Here is an 18,791-nt window from a genome sequence, read left to right on the forward strand (position 1 = left end):
GAAAGCTAGAGGGACCTTCTTCGGTCCAGGGCTCTGTAAAGCCGAACCATCTCTCTCCCAGGTGACTGGTGCACGGGGCATCAGACAGAAGGAGGACACTTATACTGGCAACTTCTCCCGCCTCTGGTCCAGGCTCCTGCAAAGCTGCAAGCCTCCCCAGGAGCTACAGGGAACCAGACGTTAACAAGACTGTAGAAGTCAGCTCAAGGCTAGCCACGGGAGACAGGAGCCTAGTTCCCATGGGGCTGGAGCAGCCCCCAGCCAGGACCAGAGAGAGAGTCGGACGCGCTCCCAGTCCCGTGAACGCAAAGTTTAAGGGAGGATGCTACTCAGAGAGGAGAGCTGGTCTTGTGGTCGCCAGCATGAATTGTCCCCTTAGCTAAGCAGGGTCTTAGCTAAGCTAAGTGTAATTTGGCGCTCGCCTATCACAAGGAATCACTGCTCCCTGGTGACCGACTATTCCCACTACTGTAGCAGAGGAGACTCAGGCAGGGAGACGGAGCAATGCATTCAGCTGCTACAGGAGCACCGTTTGGCTCAGAGTAGCTACGCACACGTCCTCCAGAGGAGAGGAGAGCTGGGCTTGAGGCAGCAAGCATGACCTGTCCCCTTAGCTAAGCAGGGTCCACCCTGGTTGCATATGGAGGGGAGACTTGATGTGTGAGCACTGCAAGAGATTCCCCTCAAGGGATAATGGGGCCGCTCTGGGAAGAGCAGAAGGTTCCAAGTTCCCTCCCTGGCAGCATCTCCAAGATAGGGCTGAGAGAGACTCCTGCCTGCAACCTTGGAGAAGCTGCTGCCAGTCTGGGTAGACAATACTGAGCTAGATAGACCAATGGTCTGACTCTGTATGAGGCACCTTCCTGACTCTCTCTCTCTCTCTCTCTCTCTCTCTCTCTCTCTCTCTCTCTCTCTCTCTCTTTATTTATTTATATTTCTAGACCGCCCCATCCAAAGGCTCTGGGCAGTGCATAAGAAGTTTTAAAAACATTTTTTAAATACCATTTTAAACCCACACTGCTTAAAACCACATAAAAACACATTTTAAAACTGTTCAAAACCATTCAACATCAATTAAAACACTTTTAAAGCATCATTCATCATTCAATCATTCAAACCATTCAACATCAATTAAAACACTTAAAAAAAACTCAATATATTTGCTTTGCATGTAATGCCTCGATCCGGACTGCAGTTACATGCCACACGAAAGGCAGGGTTGCCAACCTCCAGAGTCAACCAGGAGTCTCCAGGGATTCTCATTCATCGCCAAGTGACTATTGAAAGCCATTTTTGAGGTCCTACTGGATTGAAGACAGATCATCCTGGAGAGAATCTATCTATGGGGCAGCTTCCTATGTTCCTATGCCTCTGGGGAGCCCACAGGCAAGAGCTGAGGGCATGCCCTCCTGCTTCTCCTACTGCTGTCCTTGAGCGAACTGCCCTCTCTCAGCCTTGGTGTCCTTCACCTGTAACTATACAGATCATACTATTGGTTGCCTTTGTGAGGCTCTGCCAGCCGGTTTCCACTTTGGTGTTGGAATCTCGGATCTGTAATAACGGACCTTCTCCGCTGCTGCCCCGAGGCTTTGGAATGTGCTGCCCGGTGAAATAAGAGCCTCCCCATCTCTGACAACTTTTAAAAAGTCTTTAAAGACACATCTGTTCACCCAGGCTTTTAACTGATATTGTTTTGATTATTTTAATTTTGTTTTTAGAATATTGTTTTTAAAAAAATTAAATTGTGTTTTAAATTTTTTCTTTTTGTTTTTAACTAATGTTTTACTTTTGTTTTTATCTTGTAAACTGCCCAGAGACGTAGGTTTTGGGCGGTATAAAAATATGTCAAATAAATAAATAAATAAATAAATAAACTCAAGAGTGCAACTAGTTGCAGGTGACACCGGGGGTTCACAATCTTAGGTCCCGATATGTTGCTGGACTACAACTCTCATCATCCCTTTGGCCACTGTGGCTGGGGGATGATGGGAGTTGTAGTCCAACAGCAGCTGGGGACCCAAGACTGAGAACCCCCTGGGTTATACCAATGTGAGGCCCTTAGGGTGCAATAATTGGCTACACACACACAAACACACAGGCCATCAGTTTGCATTTGGTTCTGCCCCTACCACTACAGGTTGAGTATCCCTTATCCGGAATGCTTAGGACCAGAAGTGCCCCAGATTTTGGAATATTTGCATAATGAGACATCTTGGGCATGGGATAAACATGAAAGTTTACTGTATTTTATTTTTCTTTAGGTTTTATTTAAAGTATAAAAGCAAATAAGCACTGAATTTATGATAACTACAGGTAGCTGTAAATGTAATGAAAAATAATTGCGAGAAATAACAAAATAATGTTACTGTTCATGTTAGACTCAGATTTTGGAGCATTCCGGATTCCGGATGTTTGGATAAAGGATTCTCAACCTGTATTTTGTATCCGGCTGGCAGACTCCGGGTTCCAGTAAAAATATAAAGTGCCTCTGTTTCATAGCTTACCTTTGTTATCATTGCATTATCAGGGATGTAACGAAGTAAATCTAATATAAAGGTCAAATGGCTGGTTTATCCTTGGGGGATCTGGCAGGACGTTGTCTGGACTGTGTGGGACCCAAGGAGCACAGAGAAACCTGGTGGATCAGCACAAACGTAGGAAACACAACCTGAGCCAGCTGCATGATTTAAGGAAAGAATCTGCTTATTTAAAATAAAAGGTTTGTAGCCATCCTTCATAAATGAATTCACAGCCGCTTACAACACAACTCATTTTAAAAACACCAACAGTAAAACACAGCTTCTAGTAATAGAAATAGAGGATAAGGCCATAATTAAAACAGGGTAGTCACGGAGAAATGTGTAGAGTTAAGGGAAGGCATGCTGGAATTTTTAAAAAGTATTCAGCTTTCAGGAATGCCTACGATCAAGGGGCTGGGAGTTCCAGAGGACCGGGGCCACCACTGGGAAGGCTGGCCACCCATGCATCCCAACAATGGTGCTTGAAAAGGCAGCAGGATGGTCAGGAGAGCCCCTCTGTATGATCTCACAGGGCAGGCAGCAATATATGGAAGTAAGCGGTCCTTCAGGTATCTTGGCCTTAAGCCATTACGGCAGGGATCCTCAACGTTGGGCCCCCAGATGTTATTGGACTTCAACTCCCATAATCCCCAACCAAAGGCCACTGATTGGGGCACATTTGGAGTCCTAGTTCTAGGTACAGGAGGATAATAGAGAAGTGTGAGTAAAGAAGCCCATGGAGGAACAAGGCCCATAGTGGCATGCTCTCTCTCCTCTGAAAAGGAAATGTAACAACTTCAGGTGGCAACCTGGCAACTCTATTACGAATCATTATAAAACCAGAACTTCCAAGAAAAAGACGCAGAATATGGGCTTGTTTGGATGATATCTCTTACCCCTCTTTGATTTTCTCTCCAGAAAGAAGCTAGGCGTGAGTCTTGGGAAGAAGAGCTAGTAGTGGGCATGAATCGTTCCACTTGCTAGGCAGGGTTCACCCTGGTTTGCATTTGGATGAGCGTGGTGTAGTGGCGAGAGTGCTGGACTAGGACCGGGGGGAACCCGAGTTCAAATCCCCATTCAGCCATGATACTAGCTGGGTGACTCTGGGCCAGTCGCTTCTCTCTCAGCCTAACCTACTTCACAGGGTTGTTGTGAGGAGAAACTCAAGTATGTAGTACACCGCTCTGGGCTCCTTGGAGGAAGAGCGGGATATAAATGTAATTAATAATAATAATAATAATAATAATAAATTTGGCTTAAACACCTAACAAGCCTTCATAAACAACTATCAAAACAGTTCAATCACATTTTGCAAGGAGGTGATATTGAACAATGGCTAACAACTGGGAAAACTCATCTCATCATGAAAGACCCAGCAAAAGGTGCAGTTCCAAGTAATTATAGACCGATAACCTGCCTGCCAACCATGTTCAAATTATTAACTGGAATAATAGCAGATGAAGTGATGCAACATTTATTAACTAACAAACAGCTTCCAGTTGAACAGAAAGGAAATTGCCCGAACACCAGAGGCACAAAAGACCAGCTGCTGATTGACAAAATGATTTTAGAAAACTGCAAGAGAAGAAAAACAAATCTAAGTGTTGCATGGATTTACTACAAGAAAGCCTTCGATTCATTGCCTCACACATGGATACTAAAATGTTTAGAAACAACTGGTGTCAGCAAAAACATTCAGATATTTATTAAAAAAGCAATGAGCATGTGGAGTACACAGTTAACAATCAATGGCGAGACACTTGGACAGGTTAACATTAGAAGAGGCATTTTCCAAGGGGACTCACTATCCCCTCTGTTGTTTGTAATCGCCATGACCCCACTTTTACAAATACTAAACAAAACAGGCCTCGGATACCAAACATCTAAAACATCCAGTAAAATCAACCATCTGCTGTACATGGACGATCTGAAGTTGTATGGAAAGTCCCAGTCAGAAATCAAATCACTGCTAAACACTGTCCGTATATTCAGTAGCGATATAGCAATGGAGTTTGGACTAGACAAGTGTGCTGCATTAATAATGAACAGAAGGAAACTGCTCAATGGAAGCAAGATCAAGAACCTGGAAGAGAAAGAACATTACAAATACTTGGGGCATTCTCCAGGCTGATAACATCGCACACACTGAAGTTAAAAGAAAAATTGGAACTGAATACATCAGGAGAGTTAGAAAAATCCTCAAGTCCAAACTCAATGGCGGGAACATCATACAAGCCATAAACACCTGGGCTATACCTGTTATCAGATACACTGCAGGAATAATAGACTGGACCCAGGCAGAGCTAGAGACTCTAGATCGTAAGACCAGGAAAATCATGACCATCAATCACGCTCTGCACCCCCGCAGTGATGTAGATAGGCTTTACCTCCCTCGCAGCTCAGGTGGAAGAGGAATGCTGCAAGTCCATCAAACAGTAGAGGAAGAGAAAAGAGGCCTTGAAGAATATATAAGGGACAGTGAAGAAGATGCACTTCAAATGGTCAATAACGTGAAACTCTTCAACACCAATGAAACAAAGCAGGTCTACAAGAAAGAACAAGTCAAGAACCAAGCAGAAAAATTGAGAAATAAGCCCCTGCATGGTCAATATTTGCACAATATAAGTGGAAAATCAGACATCACCAAGACCTGGCAATGGATTAAGAATGGCAACTTGAAGAAAGAAACAGAGGGTTTAATACTGGCTGCACAAGAACAGGCACTAAGAACAAATGCAATAAGAGCAAAAATAAAAAAATCCACAACAAACGCAAGTGCCGCCTTTGTAAAGAAGCAGATGAAACAGTGGACCACCTAATCAGCTGTTGTAAAAAGATCGCACAGACTGACTACAAACCAAGGCATGACAAGTTGGCAGGGATGATACACTGGAACATCTGCAAAAAATACAAGCTACCTGTAGCCAAACATTGGTGGGACCATAAAATTGAAAAAGTGGTAGAAAATAAAGATGTAAAAATATTATGGGACTTCCGACTACAAACAGACAAACATCTGCCACACAATACACCAGATATAACTGTAGTCGAGAAGAAAGAAAAACAAGTGAAAATAATCGACATAGCAATACCAGGGGATAGCAGAATAGAAGAAAAAGAAATAGAAAAAATCACCAAATACAAAGATCTACAAATTGAAATTGAAAGGCTATGGCAGAAAAAGACCAAAATAATCCCAGTGGTAATTGGCGCCCTGGGTGCAGTCCCAAAAGACCTTGAAGAGCACCTCACCACCAAAGGGGCCACAGAAATCACCATCAGCCAATTACAAAAAGCAGCTTTACTGGGAACAGCCTATATTCTGCGACGATATCTATAACAACAGCAACAACATTGACAATAAAATTCTGGCATCCCAGGTCCTTGGGAAGGACTCGATGTCTGGATAAAACAAACCAGTCAATAACACCTGTCTGACTGTGTAAAATAATAATAATAATAATAATAATAATAATAATAATAATAATAATAATAATAATAAAAATGTCAGTGCCATCTGCTGCCTGAGATTCTCCTTAGGGGAGGGCGCCATACCTCAGTGGCAGATCACCTGCTCTGCATGCAGATGGTCCCAGGCACACTCCCTGGCAGTGCCTGAAGCCCTGGAGTCGCTACCGGTCAGTGTAGACAACCCTGAGTGAGACGGACCAAGGGTCTGACTTAAGAGAAGGCAGCCTCCGATGTTCCTACATACTCCAAATTCGGATTTTGCTACACACGAAGGTCATTAGGACAACTGAAACGGCCTTCTACTGAGTCAGCCCATTGATCTCTCTAGACCAGACTGACAATAACTCTCCAAGGCCTTTCCCATCCCTCCTACACGAAATCCTTTATCCAGGAGCCATCCCAAGGATTCAACCTGGGACCTCCTGAACGACAGACAAGTGCTTGGCCATGAAGCTCCCGTTTTACCCCAGTGTGTAGTTCCTGTCAGGCCGAGAGAGAGTGAGAGAGAGAGAGAGAGAGAGAGAGAGAGAGAGAGAGAGAGAGAGAGAGAGAGGAACCTGCTAATTTCTCCCTTTTTAAAAACGGATCCATTTGTTAAATTTATCCCTTGTTAAACGCATCCAGCCAAAGCCTCCAGTTAGCACATGCAATGCTGCAGTGACAATTTCTTCCTGCCAATCTGTTTTGCTCACAGACACCAGACTGCACTCAAAGGGAAAAAATGTAGTGCAGCTGCCGACTTAGCATTCGAAACTCCAAGCTGCGCCGTCTCCCCATATGCTCCATTAAAAAAAAAAGACGCAACTCAGCTTCCCACTCTGGAGCGGCTGCGTGTGGGAGAACGAGCTGATTTTCATGCCTTCCCAGGGCTTAATATTTTCATGGGCACCCAATGCCCCTTTCGACGCAGAACTTCTGCCAATGTGTTGCGAAATAATTTACCGTAGCATCATCATACATTTATAGGCAGTATTGATTTTGGCATTAATTTTGCAACGATGGAAACCAGAGGACTGTAAATCTGCAAATAAAATGGCCAAATGAAATGCCTAAATGACAAAAGAAAAAAATGGTCCCAGGAGAGTTGCGTGCATTGACTGTGCGCTGTTTAGCTCACCAGATGAGAAATATATCAAAAGGGGTGGGGTGGGGAGGGGTGGGGGGCTGTAAATTCTTAGATGAGTAATAAATATAACAATATATACAGTGATTGACAGTTCAAGTAAAAGAGTGAGGAGAAAATACTGAAAGAACCTTCGTCTGGAAACAAACATCTTTTTTGTTTTTTTTCTTTTAGTTTGAAACGAGGAAATCACGACTTAAAGTGTGAATGTTCCCCCCACTTTTGCCCCCACTTGCCCTGTTTGGCCAGTGGGGTAAATAAATCTGTGCGGCAAAACAAATCTGTGAGTATACAAGTTGAGCTGATCTGGATAGACAATGGTCTAACTCAGAAGATGGGTTCACACATCACGCAGAACAACGGTTCACTCTCAACCAGGCTTCAACAACACTTGATTCAATGCTCTCCCATTAAACCTCGGGAGTGAAGGTGCCCCCTCTGCTGCCTGCACACGAGTTGGAAGAATTCTGCTTCTGAATGCAACAAGAAACCTCAAATTGAGATCAGTTATAATGTCCAAACCAATTGATCTCGATTTATTTTTGCTATTTACTACCATTCTTTATACACAGTTTTTCAGTGAAAAAGTTCTCAAAGTGGTTTATGTAGAAAAGAGAATAATACAATAGGAAGATGGTTCCCTGTCTCCCAAAGGGCTCACAATTTAAAAAAGAAACACAAGGTAGAGACCAGCAGCAGCCACTGGAGGGATGCTGTGCTGGGGATGGAGAGGGCCAGTTGCTCTCCCCCTACTAAATATCAGAGAATCACCACATTGAAAGACCCCTCTTTTCCTAGTTAGAAGGGGATGTCACCAAAGTGCTTGAAATAAATAATGACTTAAGTGGTGTAGTGGTTGGATTAGGACTGGGGAGACGTGAGTTCAAATCCCCACTCAGCCATGAAACTCCCTGGGTGACTTTGGGCCAGTCACATATCTCTCAGCCTAACCTACCTCACAGGGTTGTTGTGCGGAGGTAGAGTGGGGTATAAATATAAAATAATAATAATAATAATTATTATTATTATTATTATTTATTTATTTATTTCAGGTACGCCAGCTGGGGAGAATAAACCAAGATCAGTTGGTTCAGATGTCATGATCAATCTTGGTTTGTTTCTCATGGCAATTGGAAGTAAAATTCTTCCCATCTGCATGCCACTGGAAGCTCTCCCACTCCTGAGCTCAGATGACATCTCCTCCCTCCTTCTGTTGTCTTTCCTGTATCAAATCTTAGATAGGAGCATTGGTTTTCACTTACCGTGAAGGCTTCTTCTGGTTGGTGTTGCCAGGGACACCTCTGGGTTATCCTTTCCCACTAGCTCCAAGGCAGGACAGATTTGATTCGCCAATAGAGATTTGGCCGCGCCTCCTTGGTGCTAGGGAGATAACCCCGCCCAGTTCTTTTGTCCGAGAGAACAGATGCACACCAAGGATAGAACCAAATGTTAGAAAGGTGGAAACAGCGACAGGTACTAACATAAGGGACCTGACTGAATAAATCGTACAATACCGAGACCCTGAATTTGAGGCTGGAGACAGAACCCCCATCGAGAAGAGGCCAGGAGCGCCAAACTGGGTGGGTCGAGGTGTCCCTGGCAACACCAACCAGAAGAAGCCTTCACGGTAAGTGAAAACCAATGCTCCTTTCTCGGTTGTTGTTGCCAGGGTCACCTCTGGGACATACCACAGCTTGGCCAAACACGGGGCAGGTGCGCTCTGGCCTACTCCTGAGGGAGGACCCACTGAAGCACCCTTCTGCCAAACGCGGCTTGTATGTCCGCGTGGGTTTCAATTTTATAATGCCTGGTAAATATAGAAGGCGTGGACTAAGTGGCAGCTCTACAAATGTCCTGAACTGGTGCATTAGAGGAGAATGCTGCCGAAGTGGCTGCTGCCCTTGTAGAGTGCGCCGAGATGCCCGATGGTGGGGAGACATGCTGCACCTCATATGCCAATGTGATGCATGCCCGTATCCAGCGGGCGATTGTGGGTGCTGACACGGCAGAGCCCATGGACCTAGGATGGAACGAGACAAACATTTTGTCCGTGCTCCGAAAAGAGGCGATGCGCTTGATATATTTCTTGAGGCATCGCCGGACATCTAGGTTGTGCCAAAGCCTTTCCCTCTCATGCGCCGGATGGGGGCAAAATGAAGGGAGGAAGACGTCTTGAGACTGATGAAAAACTGAAGCGACTTTTGGTCTTACGAAGGGATCCAGGATTAGTCTCACCGCTTCCTTGGAGAAGATACAGAATTACCTGTGTATGGATAGGGCTCTCAACTCTGAAATTCGCCTTGCTGAGGTTACTGCCACTAGGAAGGCAAGTTTAACGTAAAGTACCCTGAGCGGAATACTTGCAATCAGCTCAAATGGGGTCTTTTGAAGCGCCTTTAACACGACATGTAAGTCCCACGTCAGAAAACGGTGTACCGTAGGCGGAGACAACAAGGTCACTCTCCGAAGAAAACGTTTCAGATGCGGGTAGGTTTGCCAAGTGTCTGACCTATTACCCGATATTAGGCCCACTAGGGAAGCTGCCTGGCGTTTTAAGGTGTTGGGACGCAATCCTTTTTCCAAGCCCTCCTGCAGGAACAGAAGGAGGTGGCTTAAGTTGGCGCTGCCCCTAGGAACGGAGTGACGGGAGGACCAACGCAGAAACGCCCTCCAGGTGCATTGGTATATGCGGTTAGTGGAGGGTCTACGGGATGCCAACATGGTAGCAACAACCTTGTTTGAATAGCCAAATTGCCTTAGAGTTCGCTGCTCAGTCTCCAAGCGGCAAGCCTTAACCACCCTGGACCGGGATGTAGTACTGGGCCTTGGGAGAGCAGGTCGGGACGGACCGGGAGTTCCCAGGGAGGCTCCTTGGACAGGTGAAGGAGCTCTGGGAACCAAGGATGATGCGGCCAAAACGGAGCTATTAGAATGGCTTGTGCCCGCAGGAGCCGTATCCTCCTCAGGACCCTGGAGATCAGGGGAGTCGGTGGGTAGGCATACAGCAAGCCCTCTAGCCACTCCGTCGACAGCGCATCCAAGGCCACCGCCGTCCGGCATGGAAACCTGGTCATGAACCGAGGTAGTTGGGCATTCAGTGGAGAGGCGAAGAGGTCGATCACTGGAATCCCCATTCTGCCCACGATTGCTTGGAAGATGGCCGGATGGAGTGACCACTCGCCTGGCTGAACGTCTTCCCTGCTGAGCCAGTCTGCCAGAACATTCAGTTCTCCCTTCACGTGATGGGCTGTCAGAGACTCCAGATCCCTCTCTGCCCAAGAGAGTAGAAGGACCGCCTCCTGGTGCAGAGATGACGAGCGGGTCCCCCCTTGCCGATTTACGTGTGCCTTTGCGGTGGTGTTGTCGGTTTTCACCAACACGTGACGCCTGCGGATTGTCGAGTGGAAGGCGAGGAGCACCAGCCGAATGGCACGAAGCTCCCTCCAGTTGATGCTGTGTCTCCTTTCTGCGTCTGTCCACAGGCCTTGGGCCATCATACTGAGGCAATGGGCACCCCAGCCCCTGTCCTTGGCATCCGTGGTCACTGTGACCCTGGGGGAGTCCAGAAACTCCTTCCCCTGGAGAAGGTGCACTGGAGAAAGCCACCAGAGGAGTGATGTCCTGACGGTGGGAGTCAGTCTCAACCTCACCTTCCTCCGCCGGGTGATGGAATGCTGGTGGGGGAGCAGGAACCACTGGAGAGGTCTGTAGTGAAGTCGGGCCCATGCAACTACCTCTATGGTGGCGACCATCAGTCCCAGGATTCTTGCCAGAGCTAGTAGCCAAGGGGATGGAGACTGCAGCATGCTCTTTACTTCCTCCCTGATCGTCACGAAGCGATCCTGAGGCAGGAAGAGCCAATCCTTCACTGTATCAATGGGAACGCCCAGGTGACGAAGCTGGCGGGACAGGATGAGTTGACTCTTTGTACAGTTGACTACGAAGCCGTGGCGCTCCAGTTCTGAGAGAGTCACCGAGAGGTGTTGATGTGCTTCTGGATACGAGAGCGAATGAAGGAACAAATCGTCTAGATACGCCATAATCCTTACCCCCTGTAGCCGAAGGTGTGCCACCAGGGGAGCCAGCACCTTGGTGAAGACTCTGGGGGCGGATGAGAGGCCGAAGGGAAGAGCTGCATATTGGTAGTGGAGGCCCGCGTACTTGAAACGCAGCAGTCTTCTGCTCTCCTGATGAATCGGTATGTGTAGGTAGGCCTCTTTGAGATCGACGGACGCTAGGAGGTCTAGATGGTGCAAGGCCTCTGTGCTTGATCGTAACGTGTCCATGCGAAAGCGCTCCCGCCTTACCCACTTGTTTATGTATTTTAAGTCCAAGACGGCATGTCAGGGTCCGTCTTTTTTGGGGACGGTGAAGAGAATAGAATAGATACCTCTCCCCTCCTGTGCAGATGGAACTGGTTCTATTGCTCCGATTTCCAACAGCTGCGTGATGGCCTGGTACATCTCTGAGTGCTTCAGTGCAGACCGAGACCTTGGAGTAGGGAGGAACCTTGGAGGGGGAGGGGCGTCCAGCTCTATTCTGTACCCCGTACGGATGACCTGAAGAACCCAATTGTCTTTTATGGAGGACTCCCAGAGGAGAGGAAGCGACCCAGGCGACCCCCCAAGGAGCCCTGAGGGGCGTCATTGAGTTAATTTTTGTTTGGATGTAGAGGGCTGGGACTTGAAGAACTGCCTGTCCCTATAGGAGGAGCGTTGGCATCCCCAGGAACCACGCTGCTGCTTAGTGTCTCTGTCTCTGCCTCGAAAGGGGCGGGAGCCCCGAAAGGGCTGTGACTGAGAAAAATTTCTTTTAAATGCGCGGTCGGACTTTCTGCCAGCCAGAGGCATGGTTTTGCGTTTGTCGTATGATTCTACAAGGACGTCCTTAAGGGCGGCCTCCCCAAACAGCTTAGTCGCGTTGTAGGGCACAGTGGTCAGGTTACTCTTCGACGTATTGTCGACTGACCAGTTTTTTAGCCACAAGTGGTGACGTCTCAACACTGATGCGGCAGCAACTCTTGAGGAGAATCTTACAGAGTCCAATGTCGCATCTGCTATAAAGTCCTGAGCCTTCTGCACCTTGACCAGTTGTTGCTTTAGTTTAACTGGGTCAGAGGGCGTGTCATTAAGTAGATCGTCCAGCCACAAAAGGGAAGCTCTGGCGGCCATAGAGGCTGCAGTGGCCGCTCGGGTGGACAATGAGGAGTTGTCATGCGCTCTTCTAAAAGCAAGTTCAGCCTTTTTATTGGCTGAGTCCTTTAGAGTTACCTCACCATCCCGTGGGACCAACGAGTTGGAGACCAGCTGGGAGATGGGGGCATCGGCGCAGGGTGTCTTGAGCAGGTCGGACGGTTCCTGCTGGTAGGAATAGAAGCGATTAGTCACTGACATAGGCTTTCTATTAGCTGCAGGAAGTAGCCTATCTGCTTCATCACTTCTGTGAATAAGCTAGGAAAAGGCAGGAGGTCTAGGTTTTGCCCGTGGGAAGACTATCTCCCCTTTATCAGACGTGGCGGTATCAGGAGGTGTGCTCTGATGTAGCCCTATGGTTTTTAGAATTCAAGTCATTAGTGGATTATAGTCCTCAGCCACAAATAGTCTTTGGGAGACCGAAACAGCCTCATTGTCCTCCCCTCCAGACCACTCTCCTTCCTCCCTGTCTAGAGGTTCAGAGTCTTGTGGCAGCCCTCCCGGGTTAGAAGGGCTATTCCCTGTGTCAGAATCTGAAATATCAGGAACTTTAGGTTTTACTGGTCTGGGATTGACTGGGGTAGGATCCCCCGATTCATGCTCAGAAACCTCAGAGGAGTGAGCGGGGGGGAGCGTGCCTTGCTGGCTTCTGAGCCTTTTTAGTTTTGAGGTGCTTTTTCTTTGCCTTTGCCTTTTTAGGCACGGGGCTATCGTCTGAGCTGGAGGAAGAGCTTTGGAGGAGGAGGAGTCCCTCTTCCTTTTAAAATATTTTTTCTTCCCTTTCTTAGAAGGTTTGAGTTGGTACACAGTTTCTATAATTGCATTTTAAAACCACGCCTGCCATTCGGGTGGTACTGATTTGGGAATGGCTATATGAGGCTTGGCAGCTGAAGAAACAGCAGCACCTGAGATACTAGAGTGCCCCAAGGTAGCATTTACAGTGTCCAAAGGCTCCCCAGGCACCTCTCGAACAGGAGATTCCACACACAAAGCTTCCGCAGAGTGTTGGCTGGGAAGCTCCAAAAAGGCCGCCGCCCCCTCCTTTCGTGCCATTATTTCCCTCTCCTCTGCCCTCTCACGCTCATGCCTCAAGGCTATTTCTCGTATCGCTAGCAAGGTGGGAGGCGGATTAGCACAAGGCAACCTTACAAAACACTGGCAATCGTCGGTTGAAGCGTCTTCGTTGCCCGTCTGGCCGCCGAAGCTCGTGTCTCGCGGCCCGAAGGCAGGAGAACAGCGGGAGGCCGAGAAGCGAGCGGCGTGGGCAGCTCTGAGGCGGCCGTTGCCGCAACGGGCAGCGCAGCCGTATTGGAGGACATGGCGGCGAGAATAGAGAGCGCTGCTGCCGCTGGAACCACCAGCTGGGAAGACGAGTGGTCCGCTAATGAGAGCGCTGTGGCCGCTGAGGCTACTGGCGGGGAGAACGAGTGCTCGGGAAATGGCGGGCAGCCAACCTTCTGAGTGGGAGAGAGGGTTCCCTCAGGGCGTATCAGCCCAAGCGGCTTTTAAGTACCGGGACCAAACGGCTCTTGGCGGGGTCCGTGTGGCACCAGTATAATCCTTCCCCTATGCTCAAACTCCATACAAGGGGAGCGGGGGGGGGAGTGGAGGGGAAGACGAAGACAACAACAATTTATTTTATTTTATTTTAAGGTTTACACAAAGGAGACAAGGCTGTGGTGACAGATGGGAAGAAAACACGAGGGAAAAACTCACGACAGAAGACCAGTTACAGGAGAAAACGCGGCCTGGAGCTGAGCGAGGACAGAAAGAACTGGGCAGGGTTATCTCCCTAGCACCAAGGAGGTGCAGCCAAATCTCTATTGGCGAATCAAATCTGTCCTGCCTTGCAGCTAGTGGGAAAGGATAACCCAGAGGTGTCCCTGGCAACAACAACCGAGAATGTAAACTCCTCAGGGCACGGATCGGTGTTCCTGCTCTTTGGAGAACTCCATGTGCCTTGATGGCCAGTGCAGTATAGTGGTTAAAGTGTTGGACTCTAACCACCATAAGACCGGGGAGACCCGAGTTCAAATCCCACTCAGCCATGAAACTCGCTGTGTGACTCTGGGCCAGACACTTCTCTCTCAGCCTCACTGGCTTATGAGGATACACACAACCACGTTCATCACTCTGGACTTCTTGGAGGAAGAGCAGGATATACATGCAATAAATAAAATATGCTGTAGTCAATATTTCCATCTCAAAACAACATTGCCCTTCTTTTCCATAGTTACCTTTCCCTCCTCACCTGGCTGTTATCCAGTCTGCGTTTCCCCTTGGCAACATCATACACTGTCAGCTGGATTGTTGAATGAGTCTTGGCCAGTTCTGAAAATGTAGATGATTTATTGTGGCGCATCCATTCTTTCTGAGCACACAGTACACATTACATGGAAAAGAATGATTGCCAACAGGGCCAAGAAAGCTCAGCTACAGGACCACTCCGGCAAATCTAATAGAAGGCAACAGTGCAAGCTCAATTAAGAAAATGAAAGGGAAATCTCCTCTTCTCCAAGTGAGAAATTAGCTACCCTTTCGCCAGCTGCCTCCATGGGATTTTTGTTGGGTCTCTGACAAGAGACCCAAAGGGGCATTTATAAGCTGAGGTTTTGGAGCAATGTGTGTGGCCATCGTGGAGAGAATTATTCAGACTGCCGGGATCCCTGGAGCCAGGAAGGAGGATGCCCCTCACCTAACAAGCGATCTGGGGCTTCTTGGGCTCAGGGTTCCCTTCACCCACATAAGCATGCAGCCTCAGCCCCAGCTTTTCTGGATAAAGAAGAGATGCTGGATCGATTCTGTTTGGAGGTGGTTCCACTCCGACCTGGAGGCCCATTCCCCAAAGGTGCTGCTTAGGGACTTCTGCTCAACCCCTCGGCAGTTATACAATGGGGTTCCAGAAGATTCCATTCTTTCCCCTATGCCGTTTAACCTCTACATGAAACCGCTGGGAGAGGTCATCTGGAGATCTGGCTGGAGGGGTAATCAAAATGCAGCTGACACTCGCTTGCATCTTTCTTTTTCATCAGACGCAGGTGAACGGTGACTGCCCTGAATCGGTGCTTGGATGCAGTAATGGACTGGATGAGGGTGAGTAAGCTGAGACTCAATCCGACAGACAAGGACTTTCGGTCGGCGGTTCCTCTGCCTGGGTGAATACAGATGGCCTCTTCTCGATGGGGTTGGACTCCCCCTGAAGGACCAGGTTCGCAGTTTGGGGGTGCTCATCGATCCAGCTCTGTCACTAGAGGCTCAAGTGGCCTCTGTGGCTCGGAGTGCCTTTTATCAGGTTCGGCTGATATGCCAGCTGCGACCTTACCTGGGTGCTTTTTTTTTGCTGCTCAGCAGCAGCAAAATGCCTCCGAATGCAAGTCGCATTCGAACCGTAAACAGCAGGGGGAGCAGTCTCGCGGAAGCTAACAACCCCCCCATACCAGCAACTTTCTTACGCTGGATATATGACATCCCAGCTCTATATCACAGCGATTAAACTTGAATCAAGGCATCGAAAATGTGAACGGCACCCCGCTGTCCACATAGGGACTGCAGTGTCACAACACAGGAAGTGTGGAAGCCCACTTCTGAGATACGATGTGACCCGATTGCAGGGCCTAATCTGGAAAGCACCCATGGCAGAGATAGCTTAGCCACAGTTACTTCTGGGCCCAATTCAAAGTGCTGGTTTTAACCTTTAAAGTCCTAAATGGCTTGGGACCAGGTTACCCGAGAGAGCGCCTTGCCCCATATGTCCCTACCCAAACCTTAAGGTCTTCTTTGAAGGCCCTCCTTCAGCTGCCCCTGCCAAATGAGGGGAGGCAGGTGGCTACCGGGGAGAGGGCCTTTTCAGAGGTAGCACCCTGTTTATGGAATAGCCTCCCCAGTGAGGTTCGCCTGGCTTCGTCACTTTGTTATGTTAGATGTGAGGTAAAGACCTTTTTGCTCATCCAGGCCTTTTAAATTCTGGTTTTCAGATTTGTTCTGATTTTTAACAAATTTTAAAATGAGTTTTTAAGCTGCTTTGTATTGTATTGTATCTTCTTCTTTTTTGTCTGTTATGATTTAATGTGCAATGTGTTTTTACCGTATGTTTTAATCCTCTGTTGTGAGCCACTCAGAGAAAAACAGGTTGCTCACCTGTAACTTATGATCTGGAAGAGATCCATCGACATCCATAAGAATGGGTTCTGTGCCTGCGCAGAGACCACGCGGTAGCCATGCCTCAGCTTGTCGAGGCGTCCAAGCCATGCCCCCACGCTGCTCGCGTGCTATTTAAGGGCTGGTTGGACGCCATCTTCCTCAGTTCTTGGACGACCGCCGCAGAAGGACGACCATCCAGGAGTGAAGGTGAGTTCATCGAAGAAAGCAGGTAAGGAAAATAGGTAAGGCCACACAACCATACGCCGACCAGATAGGCCCTACTGCAGAGGGGAGATTTGGGAGGGTCTTATGGATGTTGACGGATCTCTTCCAGATCATAAGTTACTGGTGAGCAACCTGTTTATCTGGATCGAGATCCGTCGAGATCCATAAGAATGGGTGTCTAGCCAGCTCCCTCAAGGAGGAGGGTGCAGTAGGAGCTATTGCAACACCCGTTTCAGAACACTCCTCCCAAAGCTAGCCTCCGCAGCAGAGCAGATATCCAGCGCGTAATGCTTCACGAAGGGTATCTCTGAGGACCAAGTTGCTGCTTTGCAAATGTCTGTGAAAGATATCCCCGACAGGTGTGCGGCCGATGAAGGGTAGGCTCGTGTTGAGTGGGCCCTTATAACCTCAGGTGGTGTTTTGCCGTGTAAATGATACATCAGTTTGATGAGATCGACTAGCCACGAGGACAGTCTTTGTCTGGTGATATTAGAGCCTTTATGGGGGACTTTATAGGCTATGAAGAGGCGAGAAGAGGAGTGAAAGTCCTTGGTTCTATCCATGTAGTATAGCAGCGCTCTGCGCACATCCAGAGCATGCATAGAGCATTCCAAAGCCGTCGAAGGGTCTTTGAAGAACGTGGGAAGGACAATATCCTGATTAAGATGGAAGTCCGAGACGACCTTGGGCAAAAAGGAAGGGTCCAGACGCATCAGTACTTTATCTGGGAAAAACCTAGTGAATGGAGGATCCACCCTTAATGCAGTGAGCTCGCTCACTCTTCGTGCTGTTGTAATGGCAACCAAGAAAGCAGTCTTTAAGGCCACCAGTTTCAGGGGAGCAGTAGCCATTGGTTCGAAAGGAGACTGCGTCAAGGAGGAGAGGATCAAGGAGATGCTCCAAGGCTGGACTGGCGACCTGATGGGCGGATATACATTAGAAAGCCCTTTCAAAAAGGCCTTGCTCTGAGGGTGAGAGAACAAGGACTTTCCGTCGTGTCCTGGGTGTTTAGAGGAAAGTGCCGCCAGGTGCACCTTCAGAGAGACATTGGCGAGGACCTTAGTATTCAAGGTTGTCAAATAGAGCAGGACATCCCTCACTGATGCGCGCAAGGGGAGGAAACCCTGAGTCTTCGCGTAAAGTTTAAACCTGTGCCATTTACTAGCGTAGTTACGCCTGGTAGAGGATTTCCACTGATTGAGGAGGATGCGATCTAACATCCGATTAGCCAGGAGGTGAGATGGAGAACCTGAACATCTGGGTGCAGGACCTTTCCGTTGTTTTGGGACAGGAGATCGGGAGTCTGGGGAAGATGGTAGAATCGGCCTCTGGACAGTTGAGTACCTGAGGAAACCAGGGTTGGCGGGGCCACCAAGGAGTTATCAGAATCCCCGATGTTAGGGTGGCTAGCAAGTGGGCCACCACTCGTTTGAGAAGAGGATGTGGAGGGAACATGTACGGTGACTCCTGGGACCAGTCCAGCTGGAAGGCATCCCCTAGGGATAGGGGGTCGTGACCCGCCCTGGAACAGAAACATGTACATTTCATGTTCACAGCAGTCGCGAAGAGGTCCACAGTCGGGTGCAGCCAGCGCGTGAAGAGGGCGGAGATGCAATTGTCCTTGAGCGACCATTCGTGATGGCTGTTGTGCAGGAAGACGCTGCTGAGGTCGTCCGCTAAAACATTGTCTAGGCCTTTGATGTGAATCGCGCAGGGTGTGATCTGGTGGTGGATACACCAGTGCTACAGTTGAACACTTAGGGCACACAAGCTTCGAGACACGGTTCCCCCCTGGCGATTCAGGTACGCTATAGCCGTCGTATTGCACAGCGTGATTTCGCACCAGAGGTAGGAAAGCTCGCAGAGCCTGGAACGTTGCTAGCAGCTCCAGGAAGTTGATATGGAGGTGGGCTTGGGCCCAAGACCACTTCCCTTGTGCTTGGTGTTCGTTGCAGTATGCACCCCAACCTAGGAGAGACGCATCTGACGTCAACCAAACTGTGGGGTCTGGGGCTCTGAACGGTACCCCACACAAGAGGTAACATGGAGCGGTCCACCAGGTTAACGAGGTGAGGATTTGTGGGGGCAGGTCCAAGTGTTTCCCCTGCCCGTCCCGAAGGG

General features: G+C 48.5%; 1 protein-coding gene across 25 annotated transcripts in view; it reads right to left on the reverse strand.

The window, feature by feature from the left end:
* The window catches only part of LOC128336186 (uncharacterized), a 110,464-nt gene that overhangs the window by 31,193 nt on the left and 60,480 nt on the right, over positions 1–18,791 (reverse strand). For 22 of the 25 annotated variants that reach the window (XM_053275441.1, XM_053275440.1, XM_053275434.1 and 19 more), the window contains 2 exons: positions 14,557–14,636; positions 2,505–2,635 (listed from right to left, as the gene is read on the reverse strand). The gene's annotated coding sequence lies outside the window, so the exon portion shown is untranslated. Of the gene's footprint in view, positions 1–2,504; positions 2,678–14,542; positions 14,637–18,791 lie in introns of all 25 variants that reach the window. The other 3 variants (XM_053275433.1, XM_053275429.1, XM_053275453.1) reach the window with 3 other exon arrangements.

The sequence above is a fragment of the Hemicordylus capensis genome, chromosome 12, assembly GCF_027244095.1.
Source record: "Hemicordylus capensis ecotype Gifberg chromosome 12, rHemCap1.1.pri, whole genome shotgun sequence".
NCBI classification, from domain to species: Eukaryota; Metazoa; Chordata; class Lepidosauria; order Squamata; family Cordylidae; genus Hemicordylus; species Hemicordylus capensis.